At 34.7% G+C, this 12,053-nt stretch overlaps 2 long non-coding RNA genes across 2 annotated transcripts; one reads left to right on the top strand and one right to left on the bottom strand.

The window, feature by feature from the left end:
- The first annotated feature begins 374 nt into the window (after positions 1-374).
- On the top strand, positions 375-1,857 carry LOC106090512 (uncharacterized). The gene is made up of 2 exons (XR_001221845.2): positions 375-1,273; positions 1,339-1,857. It is a non-coding gene; the product is annotated as an uncharacterized LOC106090512 (long non-coding RNA).
- Positions 1,261-1,669, bottom strand: LOC106090513 (uncharacterized). Its single transcript, XR_009397393.1, has 2 exons — positions 1,580-1,669; positions 1,261-1,490 (listed from the first exon to the last, which is right to left on the bottom strand). It is a non-coding gene; the product is annotated as an uncharacterized LOC106090513 (long non-coding RNA).
- Positions 1,858-12,053: the final 10,196 nt, after the last annotated feature.

Here is a 12,053-nt window from a genome sequence, read left to right as displayed (position 1 = left end):
TCGTTGAGGGTGGTACTACGTTCGCTTTTAGCGGTGAAAATCCAGAAAAAGAGAAGAAAATATGTTTGATATGTTATCATTTCACCATAAAATGTTTTTTTAACTATTGGTAATTTGACATTTAGTGACGCCCAAGGAAAGCACAATCACAGTCGCTATGAAACACACGCAAACGCTACCGCTGACGAACTTATTGTAACTCAACGTAATTAGCATTGGTGACCATAAACATATACAATATTTATACACACATACATATATGGTAAATTATTAACCTTGTTTATTTGTTTGTACCAAGGCAGATTGAAAAATGTGGTCTCACGCAAAAAGCTGCTAACAGCCGGCCAGGTTTGACAGTATTAGGATGTCAGATTTTTGTTTGCATTCTCTTTGTTGTCATCCTCTTTCTCGCATATGCTCAGTTCATGAACGCACACGTTTACACACAAGCATACAATTTTCTTTGTGTTCTTTGACAAAACGTCAATCAGCTTGATTGCAAGATTGCGAATTGCACCATATGATTTGTGATTGTTGTACAAATGAGACCACCTTTAATTGATTCATCATCTGTTTGTACTATAAAGTTAAATACATTATTTATCGAAGAAGTACGGACACACCAACAACTTGCGCCCTAGGAATATGTTAAAGTGCATAGAATATTATAAAAAAGCAATTAAATATGAGAAAAATATGTTTGGTTTAATTTAAAACGTTTGGTATTTTTACGGTGGTTGCGGATTTGGAGGTACATTTGATGATCGTTCGCCCCGTAGACGATGCGAGTGGAAACAATCTAAGAGCAATAGGCGGTTCGACCTTAAAGACTCTGTTGCCATAGCCGATGGCCCCGCAATACCAACTCTCAGTTGCTTGGGCCACCGAGTGTCAAGTTTGCAAAATTGTGCGCTTGTTGCGTGGTTTTAACAAATTGCTCATCCCGACAATCATCCAAAATTTTTTTCCGGTATCCCCAGCTGAAGTAATATTTGGCCTTAGAATTACAACGCCAGCGCTACAAAATCATCCAAATTTGGTCTCAGCCACACATGCTTCAGCTCAGCCACACATGTTGCATACCATTTTTTATTGGCATACTTCCGTTTCTGCAAAGACAGTTGATGTCCATACAATGTTAACACAGCCGCTAGGATAACGCAAAAATAGTCCAAAATTCCATTACAAGTAAAACAAAAGACACCACAACGACTTCAAACCCAAACGCTTTATCCATAGCTTATCCAAAAAAACACAAAATGAGCATTTTATGGTATATTTATTATTTGCTTCTATTCTAAAATTACAATTGATTTTTTTGTTTTTTTTTACTTGCAGAGCAAACCCAAGGACACCCATAGTGCTGCCAAATGTACCTCAGTAACATCAACAACGTAATCAACTCAATTCCATGGCAGTCGGTTGTGCGGACCGGATGGGCCCGACATAATCCTTCATCAGCAAGAGCTACCACCCTGGTGTACAACACACTGCAACAACAACAACATTAACATCAACTGCCTAAGCATTTAAGTCGACATCATCATCGTCGTCAAATCGTTATTATACGCATACATACGATGATACAGGTGGTGGCCGTAAGTGCTACGCTCGTCTCCATCCCCTTGATAATAATTGTCGCAAGAAGTATGGGCACACCGACTATTTCCGCCCTGAGAAGAAGTTGAAGTATATTATATGTTGACTATTGACTATTATAATACAAGAAATAAAAAATGATAAAAATATGTTTGGTTAAGTTAACAAGACAATGCCATCGTTAATGTTCTTGAAGAATTACATACATAAATTTGTTGAGTTAATGATTAAAAACCTTACAATTTTGAAAACTTAAAATGCGTTTTCTGCAAAATAATTTTTTTTTTGTGTTATGTCACCCTTCAAACACTTGAGCGTTATTTATATTTCTTAAAAATTTTTATATATTACTTTAAAAATATTTGAAATGTCTGTTTTTTATATTTTGCTTTAAAATATATAATAATATATTATATACTAGGTTTCTATTATTGTTACTTAGTTTTCTTTGTCAAATGTAGACACATAACTTTTCATTCAATACACATTTTCTGAATAGATAAAATCGGACTTTTATTTCACGGATTTAACATTTGGTGTCAGAAGAGGATTAATGCCGTTGGACAGCGAAGATTGTAAGCAATTCGCCAAATAGATTGCTGAAGCATTGCAGCAATCTGTTAGTACCGCATCGACACAAGCAGGCAATGGCGATGGAGAGAGAACAGGAAATCCAGCTGTAAGCATTTCGTCTTATAAGAATTCAGATGGTACATTGGTGAAAGATCATTTCGAACGATGTGAATGGGCATTCAACGTGTACCAACGAGCGAATACAAGCAATTTATATTAGTGCATATGGGTCCGGAACTTAATAATGCTCTTAAAATACCGGTCAGTCCTAGGTCGCCTAGTGACATTGAATATGATGCGATTAAACGAAAGCTGTGTGAACATTTTGATGGTAAAAAGAGAAAGTATTAAGTTTCGCAGCATCGTACAATCGAAGGAGGAAACCATGTCAGCCTATACATTACGTCTTCGTCAAGCGGCAGCGCAGTGTGAGTATGGTGAATTTTTAGGCAGAATGTTGACAGAACAGTGACTTTGTGGCCTTGAAGCACGAAATATATGTGATTTCCAAAAAGCCTACCACATTTAATGCAGCTTATGCTATCGCTTTAAGGATAGAGGTCTCACACAAATCGGCCAATGAAATGAAAACCAACAAATCGTATATTGCAGGGCAAGAACCAATGCTTAAAATAGGATTCGCCAATGTCAAGTTAAAGCGTGGCGTAATACATTTTCTAACAATAAGTTCAAGGGTTGTGGAGGACAACACGCAGGAGACTATTGCAAATTTCGGAATGGTGTGTGCTTTGCGTGTAAAAACAAAGACCACATATCAAAACTATGCAAGTATAAGACGAACCAACTTAATGATAATGATGAATCTGACAATTCGGATGCTGTTCAAAGTTTAAACCATATTTTTAAAAAGGGTGAGAAGATTGCAAAGAAACACGTTTTAAATATACAAATTGAGAACGTTATTATTCCGATGGAACTGGATACCGGATCTCCATGTGGAATCGTGAGCGGTACTTCGTTGTCGAAAATAAGGAAGAATTCTAAGCTTCTTAAATATACAAATTGAGAACGTTATTATTCCGATGGAACTGGATACCGGATCTCCATGTGGAATCGTGAGCGATACTACGTTGTCGAAAATAAGGAAGAATTCTAAGCTTCTTAACACAGAGAGACTCCATGTGGAATCGTGAGCGATACTACTTTAACACAGAGAGACAGTTCACAAGTTATAGCGGACATAAGGTATCCTTTCTTGGTCGTGTAGTTGTTAACGTACAGATTGGTTCCAACGATTGGTTGGTTCCAGATTGGTTAAAACGTTTTAATAGAATTAACAGCTTCTGTACAGCCGAATACTTCTTTGAAATTAATTTCATCCACAAAATGGTCGATCCCAGTAGCGAATCAAAATTTCCTTTGACAACATATAAATTCAACTTCTTGGCTTTGGCTTTCTTCTTAAACGAGAATGAGAACGATGTTTTATGACATGTGTTGGGACACCCCCTCTTTAAGCGAATTTTTTACCGGAACCAAACCAGTATATGCAAGGCTGCATATGCGGGCAGCATACGGGGCTGCAAATAGGCGTTCCTAATGTGTGCAATTTCTTTGATGACATCCTTATTTATGCAGAAACTTTTGGTAAACTTATGATTGCGCTGAAAACGGAGAAGGTATACATAAGTCGGATTTGCATATTCAAGCTATTAAGGATGCACCGAAACCTAAAACGCACGATGAGTTGCAACTTTTTCTTGGAAAGAAATCATTTCCATGGAAGGTTGAAGCTGATACGGCGTATAAGGATTTAAAGGATGTCTTGTTGATTTCGTATGGTCCTCGGTTGCCTTTAGTTCTTGCAACGGATGCAAGCAAGACAGGTCTCGGTGCAGTGTTGTCGCATGTAATAGAGGATGGTAAAGTGAGGCCGATAGCTTATGCTAGCCGGACATTGTCGGCCACTGAACGGAAATATCCGCAAATTAATAAGAAAGCATCCTGATAGGAGCCTTTCAACGTTGTGTATTAGCCGAATGGCGAATTATGCGTATTAATTGTGGAATTTTGATTTTGATGTTAACAATGCTGATTTCTGTTTAAGAGCAATTGATAACAATAGGACTGGCAAGATCCGAGAAGAATACGACGAATTTGATGGTTTTGTAATAAGACAAATGCAGCAATTACCCACAACAGTAGAGCGAACCGCTTCGGAAACTCGTAAAGATGACGAATTAGGCAAGATAGTGAGGTTATTGCAGGCTGGGAAATGCCTCAAATCTCATGGATATAAATCACCAGTTAATTATAAACTTTCCGGTGATTGTTTAGTATTTGAGCTCCGTGTTGTAATTCTACCGAAACTCCAACACAAATTACTGCTCATTTAGGCGTTGTTAAAATGAAAGGCGTTGCCAGGTCTTTCGTTCACTGGTCAGGGTTTGATAAGGATATAGAAGATGTAGCCCAGGCATGTGAGGAATGTGGACGATTTGCAAATGAACATGCGAAATTTGGAGGACATCATTGGCAGTATTTAAAGGGCCATGGGAACGAATCCACATTGGAACGAATTTATTGGTCGTTACAGACACTTATGGTAAGTGGATTAAAGTTAAGATAACGTCGTCAACTATGTCAGCAGCTACGATTAATGCCTTGGATAAGCTATTTGCAAGCTACGGAGTTCCGATTACGATGGTGTCGGACAATGGAACGGGTTTTGCATCTGCAGAATTCAAAGATTATTTGATGCAAATTGAAGTAAATATCACAAATGTTCTGTCCCTTATCAACCTGCTACTAAAGGTTCTGAAGGTTCCGTAGGAGAACTTTGCATCTTACCACGCATATCGTCTTTATAAATATTTTAAATGGACTTCGTTAAAAAAATTGTAAATACCAACTTATAGGGGAGATCAAAACCATTGATTTGGTATACCATACATATCCCAGAACTGTTTTTCGTAGAACAAACCTTCCAGATATCTGTTTCGAAATTCAGTGTGGAAATCATAAATGGATTTTGTTCAAATTTAAAGGAGATCAATATCATTATTTTGGTATACCACACATACCCCAAAACTGATTTTCGTAAAACAATCCTTTCAGACATCTGCTTCGAAACTGGAGGGAAGGACAAAAAATTCGGTCTGGAAGCCATACATGGATTTAGTAAACAAATGGGTACACCAACTCTAAGGGGAGATCAACACCATTAATTTGGTATGCCATACTTATCAAAGAACTATTTTTCGTATAACAAACCTTCCAGATTTCTGTTTCGAAACTGGAGAGCAGGACACGTCCAAAAAGGTGCGTACACCAACTAGTGATGGAGATCCATAGCTTTAATTTGGTATACCACACTTAACCTAGATCAGTTTTTCGTAGAACAATCATTCCAGATTTCTATTTTGAAACTGGAGGGCATTCATTAAAGGGGAGATCAATACCTTTTATTTGGTATACCACACATATCCCAGAACTATTTTGTGTAAAACAATCCTTCCAGATTTTCAAAAAAGTGTGTACATCAAATTAAAGGCGTTAATTTGGTACACAACACTTATCCCAGAAAAGTTTTTCGTCGAACAAACCTTCCAGATTTTTGTTTTGAAACTGGAGGGCAGAACACAAAATTCAGTCCGGAAGCCATAAATGGACTTCGTTCAAAATTAAATTAATTAAATTGGTGTGCCACACATATCTCGGTATTGTTTTTCGTAGAAAATTTCAAAAAATCGTTCCTTCGGTGGTTTGAAAAAATGTTGCCATTGGCCAAAATATTCCCATTAAGGCTGGTACTACGTTCTTTTTTGTGGAAAAATTTCCGAAAATCGTTCTTTCGGTGGTTTCACAAAAAGTTGCCATTGGCCAAAATGTTGCCATTACATATAAAAATAATATGCCATCAAACAGTTTATCAGCTGTTTAATTGCATGTGTACACACAAATGTAATATTGTAATATCAACCAAAACCAACCCTTCGTAAATAATAAACAATGAAACACAAAACAATTTAATAAGAGACAAATGCAGCATTTATTTCTAAAAACAATTAGATTTTGTAGAATTTTCACTGTTATAAGTTAAATAATCAAAACTATCCAAAAGCCTTTGTCAGCATCTTCGACTTTTATCCAAGTATTGTTGTTGTAATTGCAAGACCAAAAGCACAACACATTCTTTCATAATTCTTATTATTTCGCACTGATTGATTGAGTTGCTTTTTGTGAAAGAAACATTTTTCTTTCGAGTATATTTATATATATTTAAAAAATACTTTTTTATTTATGCATTCACAAACACTTTATTTTGTTCTATCCTGAGAAAATACATGTGAATAACACCACTAACACTAATAAACACTCGGTTATAGCTATAAGTTTGGCGATTTCGTTTATATTGCGTAAGAAAATGACTTGTTGCACAGTGACTGTGGTTGTGCTCTCAATGGGCGTCCCGAAATGTAAATTTTCCCTAGATGAAAAAACAAGTTTTGAAGAGACAAACACATCTCGGAAAAATTTTCCGTTTGTTTTTTTTTTTATTTGAGTTTCAACACGAAAAAACGAATAGAGTACCGACTTATAGATGATAGCTATACAAATTTCTATACTAACAAATTTCTACTTTACGCCCAGTACGCAGCTCTAGTCAAATTTTCGCTCGCAAACAAATGGTGATAGAAACGATACATTGCAAATTTTACCCATGAACATTCCACTAAGGAACAGGGGAAAACTTCTCACATATCAATGAGTGCAGTCCGATTCAAGTTTAAGTCCAATGATAAGGTGTGCCGCAGTGCGTTACATAAATGTTGCCAGCATCAGGAGGGAAAAACCACCGTTGGAAAATTTTTCTGTTGGTCTCGCCAGGATTCGAACCCAGGCGTCATAAGCGGACATGTTAACCTCTGCGTTACGGTGGCCTCCAAGAAACGATACATTTGTTAGACCAATTTGCCACACTTGTTAGATGATAAATATTGCATTTATCAAAAATAAGCGATTTTATCAAGGAGGATTTAATAAGGTGGTCTCACGCGAACTGTAAACAGGCCATAAAGGGAATAATTACTAGGACGGTAAGATCACGAACAGTCTTGGAATGCAAGAAGGAGATTAAAGCCTTCTTCAAGGATGGCAAAATCTGCATCGTTTGGGTGCCGGGCCATAGCGGAGTAACTGGAAATGAAAAAGCAGACGATTTGAAGGAGAGTGAAGGCCAGAGAACTGATGTCGATAAACTTGGTTTACCCGAAGCTTTTCAGGTCAACGCAGTCCGATTTGAGGGTGTAGGCGACAAACGCGCCTGTAACCCTGTGGAACAGCGAAACGGTCGGTAGTACGGCGAAAATCCTATGGGGATCCCGTAATGATACCATCACAAACAAAAAATCAAAAAAATTTTTCCAATTAAAAAGTAATTGAAAATAAAAATGTTTTCAATTAAAAAATTAATTAAATCAATCATTTTTTTAATTGTATCCTGATTTTTTTCAATTACGATCGTAATTGAAATTTAGGAAACCCCAAAACCTCTTAAAATAGGTTTATTTGGCGATCATGACAATATGGGACTCAAATGAAAGCTATTCGGGAGTAGATTACGAATATGGTCAGGAAGTTGGAATAGGCTTTATAATTTATTGATAACTGAAGTACCCCCCCAACCCCAAAACTCCTCTAAACAGATATATTCGAAGTTCATGTCAATATGGGATTCAAATGAAAAGTATTAGGCAGTAGATTACAAATATGGCATAAAACATTACATTGGGGTGTATTGTTTCGATTATCGATTACTTTAAACAAACTTAGAACTATTATTGTTTCGTTCCAATACACAATTAATAAGTCTATTTGCTACATGCTAACGTGATTGTATATACTTAAATCTATGAATAAGAATCAAAACAAAATGAATAATTGAAATTAAAGACTTGCTCTCGGTCTTTACTATTACTTACAGAGCATTGCGGTAAATAACTTATAACTAAACAACATTTAAAACGAGATAACAAATAGTCTGTTAAGTTATGTAATGGCGCTCGCTTTAAAAGAACGTGTTTGCCAAACGACTCCTAGCTTTCATATATCTTTCTTTGTTTTTTGATTTTATTCCTCTTATTTATTTTCTTTTTTCGACTTTAAACCCGAATTGGTAACTGACGTTACACTAGCGAACCCTGTTTGCCACATTCAGGATAGTTACAACATTTATTTATCAGCTAGTTGACGTTCTACCTTAATTTTTCTTACCCGTTTTTGGAATAAAAAAGTTAGCTATCAGCGTGGCCGAGCCTTTTTATAGACGGCAAAGAAGATTCTCGTTCATTTAGTTGGCAGAAATCCGAAGAGTTAACATCGACCAGTGCTTTTAAACTTATAGTAAAGTGTGGTTAAAGTAAAAATTTAACCTAAGTTTAAATTCAAAGTGTTTTTCTTCTTTTCCACCAATTAAATGTTCCTGCTTCTTTTCTTTATTACCCTTCTTAATTGTTTTTTTGCCCTGTAAGTTATTTTTTATTTTTTTATTCCTCGGTATTTTAATTGGTAAATATTTTACTTTTTTTCTTTTCCTCGTATATTTTGCCTACGTTGCATTTTCCCATTTATTGTTGTATTGCCTTGATAGATCACTAGGCTTAATTGCTATCGATCTCTTCGAGCTCCACACACCAGACGAGACAGAAAAATTGAGAGATTTCTGAGTTTCAATCCCCAAATTGCTTAGACTGTGGTGATCCAGAACACGAATTTAGTTCTTATCGATCCCCGTGCTAATCGCATCGTTTTTTTTTTGCTCTGAGTCGTTGTTAGTTTAGCCGCCGCAACCCGAAAACACTTCTCTAGGAAAGATGTCTAGACGGAGAAAGTCTAAAACAATGGTGAAGTTTTAAAACTACGTCCTACTGTGTTTAAATCTAAATATATACGGTCCACGCGTTCAAATGTGACATATAATCGCCGTGAAATTTTCTTTATTAATTTGCCCTTATGCCCAATAATACAAATATCGAAAAATTGCAAAAAAATGTGTAAGAGAGAGTGATTTAAATTAGCCAGCCAGCCATAACCTGGAATGTATAAAAGTGAGACTGTGTAAAAGTCAAAAACTAGTTTTGTTCTACAACTCGAAATTTAAAAATTATGGAAAAAATCCTAGCTGCAATGGTAAATCGGCTTAATTTCGTTTTTCCCAAATACAAAATAGTTTAACACATTTTATATACATTTCTTTTTTTCGAGTGTTATTGCTTTTTTCAAAAGTTTTGTTAGCTTTTGAATTTTTTTTATTTCTATTGTCTGTATGTATGATACAGAGTGAAACACATTTATTTTTTTGACTCCCGTTTCAGTTGGGAATCAACATCACCCACTATACGTACATTTTTACATAAATAATTTCGAATTTTATTATATTAGCAACATTATAAAGTCAAGCAACATTTCTCATCATCTACCACTGTTAGCAGCTTGTCAACATAGCTGAGCCCATCATATGTGCTTAAGCCACGCAACAGATCTCTTTTTTTTTTAAACAGCGACAACATCAACCACCTGAGATAACATCGCCTAACTCTGCGAAAGTACTTTCAAGGAGGGAGAGTAAGTAAGTCAAGGAACTTTTGATTTTTTTTAACATATGTTTCTGAAGATAAAAGAAAAAGAGTATAAAAGAGTGACCATAAGTTCGTATTATGTTTCATATTAATTAAACTTTGAAAATAACTTTGAAAATTTGGTAAAAAGGGAGTGTTGACATTTGAATTTTAAAATAAATTGCGAAATGAATCGATTTCAAGATTAATAGTCAGTATGAATTTTATAATACAATAATATAAAGATTTGCTCACGTTTGTGTTTTTTGTGGTGCGCAACATGGTCCCTTTTTGTTTTCTTTTGGTTGCTGTGTAATCTAAAAGCAGTGCATAAACCAAAAATCAATATTTTTTTCAAATCTACTAAGAATTCAAATTCTTATGGCTTAAGAAATGTTTTGGGTCTGTTTCCCAATGTTTTCATTTTGTTTTTATCACTCTGTTTATGTAAATTTTGATAAACTTTTCTTAATTTAAATTTTGATTTTTTTACTTAAAGTAAATAACGCTCGATATTCAAGACTTTGTTTATTTTCAATTATTATGGCCGTCTAGATATATACACTTTAATTTTCGTAGTTATAACTTATTATTTTTAGTAGATTATCGTTAAAAAAGGAAAAAACATGAGTTTTGAAATTTAAGTTTTTTTTTGAAATTCTAAATTGAATATGAAATAATGTTACTTGGAATTGAAACCTAGATTCCCAAATAATGTTAAATATTTTTTTTTTCATTTATTGTTATTAGAATATGAATTTTCAAATTTTGATTCTTTGCTATAGAGATTCATTTTTGGGGTTTCAACAAAAGTAGGTTTTATTTGGAATGTTGCAACCATGATTGGGTGAGCTCGTGTGCAACTTAACAACTTGTTGCAGAACATCATTTGGACCTCCGTTTCCTGTCTGTCTATGTTTCTAAACACTATCCTGTATAAACCTCCTGTTTCCGTTTCTGTTGTTACCTACATTACCCATCTACACCTCCATTTCCTCTATTTTCTTTTAAACTACTTTTTATCTCTTTTCCTTTTTAACAAAAAAAACAAATGCACGCAAACTTTATATTTATCAGTAGCGAAGTGGTAATGGAATATTGAAGGCAACTCTTCCATGAAATCCAGCTCTATGTAATATTTTTCTGGCAGTTTCGGCACAAATGCTTTTTTCAAACATTGTTTTGATATTTTCAATAATTTTGGTTAATGTTATACGAGGGTTGTTGCTTGCCATATTAATCACTTTGCGTTCTTCTCTAACGGATAATTTTTTTGGACGCCCAGGCCGAGGCTTTGAAGTTATAATGTTGGTTTCTTTGTAATTATTAATTACGCGCTGGACAGAAAAATACGTTCTTCCAACTGTTCCACCAATATTTCTAAAGCTTTGTCGTTCTTTCCACAATTTAATAATTATTTTTCTTTCAGATATGCATATTTCCTTTCCTTTAGCTTTCATGTTTCCAACTTTACTAATTTAAAAAAAAAAAAACACATGTAACTATCACTTATTATGATAATGAACTGAAACTGATCAAAAATAAGAACAAGCATCATAAAAAGTAACGGTACTTTCGAAGTAAACAAAGTGAAGGTAGACTTTTTGGTTGTCATAATTTCTTCTTATGACATAATTTCTTCTTATGAGACAGTATTTTCATTATATATATATATATATATATATATATATATATATATATATATATATATATATATATATATATATATATATATATATATATATATATATATATATATATATATATTATATATATTATATTAATTATGGCAACAGGAGAGAGGTAAGCTGATTCAGCCCATGATGAATGTTCATGGAATTCATAAATTTCCTTGATCAATAGGTTTTCGCTTGTGGCCATCTTTTCGACGAGTAGTTTCTGAAGCTTAAACGCGTAAGAGCATAAAGGTTCAATGCCAGAAGTATTAGAGATGTAGTTATTGGAATATTTTTTGTGCAGCTTTGGTAATTCTTGTTTATACATTTTCGCAGGATTTTCCGTTCGAAGATTTCCATATCTCTTTGGCTACCGATGGGGAAACAGTAAACCATATTGGAAATCCGTATATTAGCACAGGTCTGATGGCCACTTTGTATTGGAACAACTTTGTGTGTTGGGGTAAGTGTCTGCTATTTAAGATATATGTAAATGAACCAACAATTCTTTTTGCTTTTAACAGCGTTGACCGGACATGTGTATTAAACTTCAGCAACTTGTCCAATGTAATGCCCAGGTACTTGTTTTAGGATTCCACTGGGATATTAACGCCATCAAGGGTAA

The sequence above is a fragment of the Stomoxys calcitrans genome, chromosome 2 (assembly GCF_963082655.1).
Source record: "Stomoxys calcitrans chromosome 2, idStoCalc2.1, whole genome shotgun sequence".
Taxonomy (NCBI): domain Eukaryota; kingdom Metazoa; phylum Arthropoda; class Insecta; order Diptera; family Muscidae; genus Stomoxys; species Stomoxys calcitrans.
Note: the sequence above shows the minus strand (reverse complement) of the source record. Positions and strands in the feature narration are given on the sequence as shown.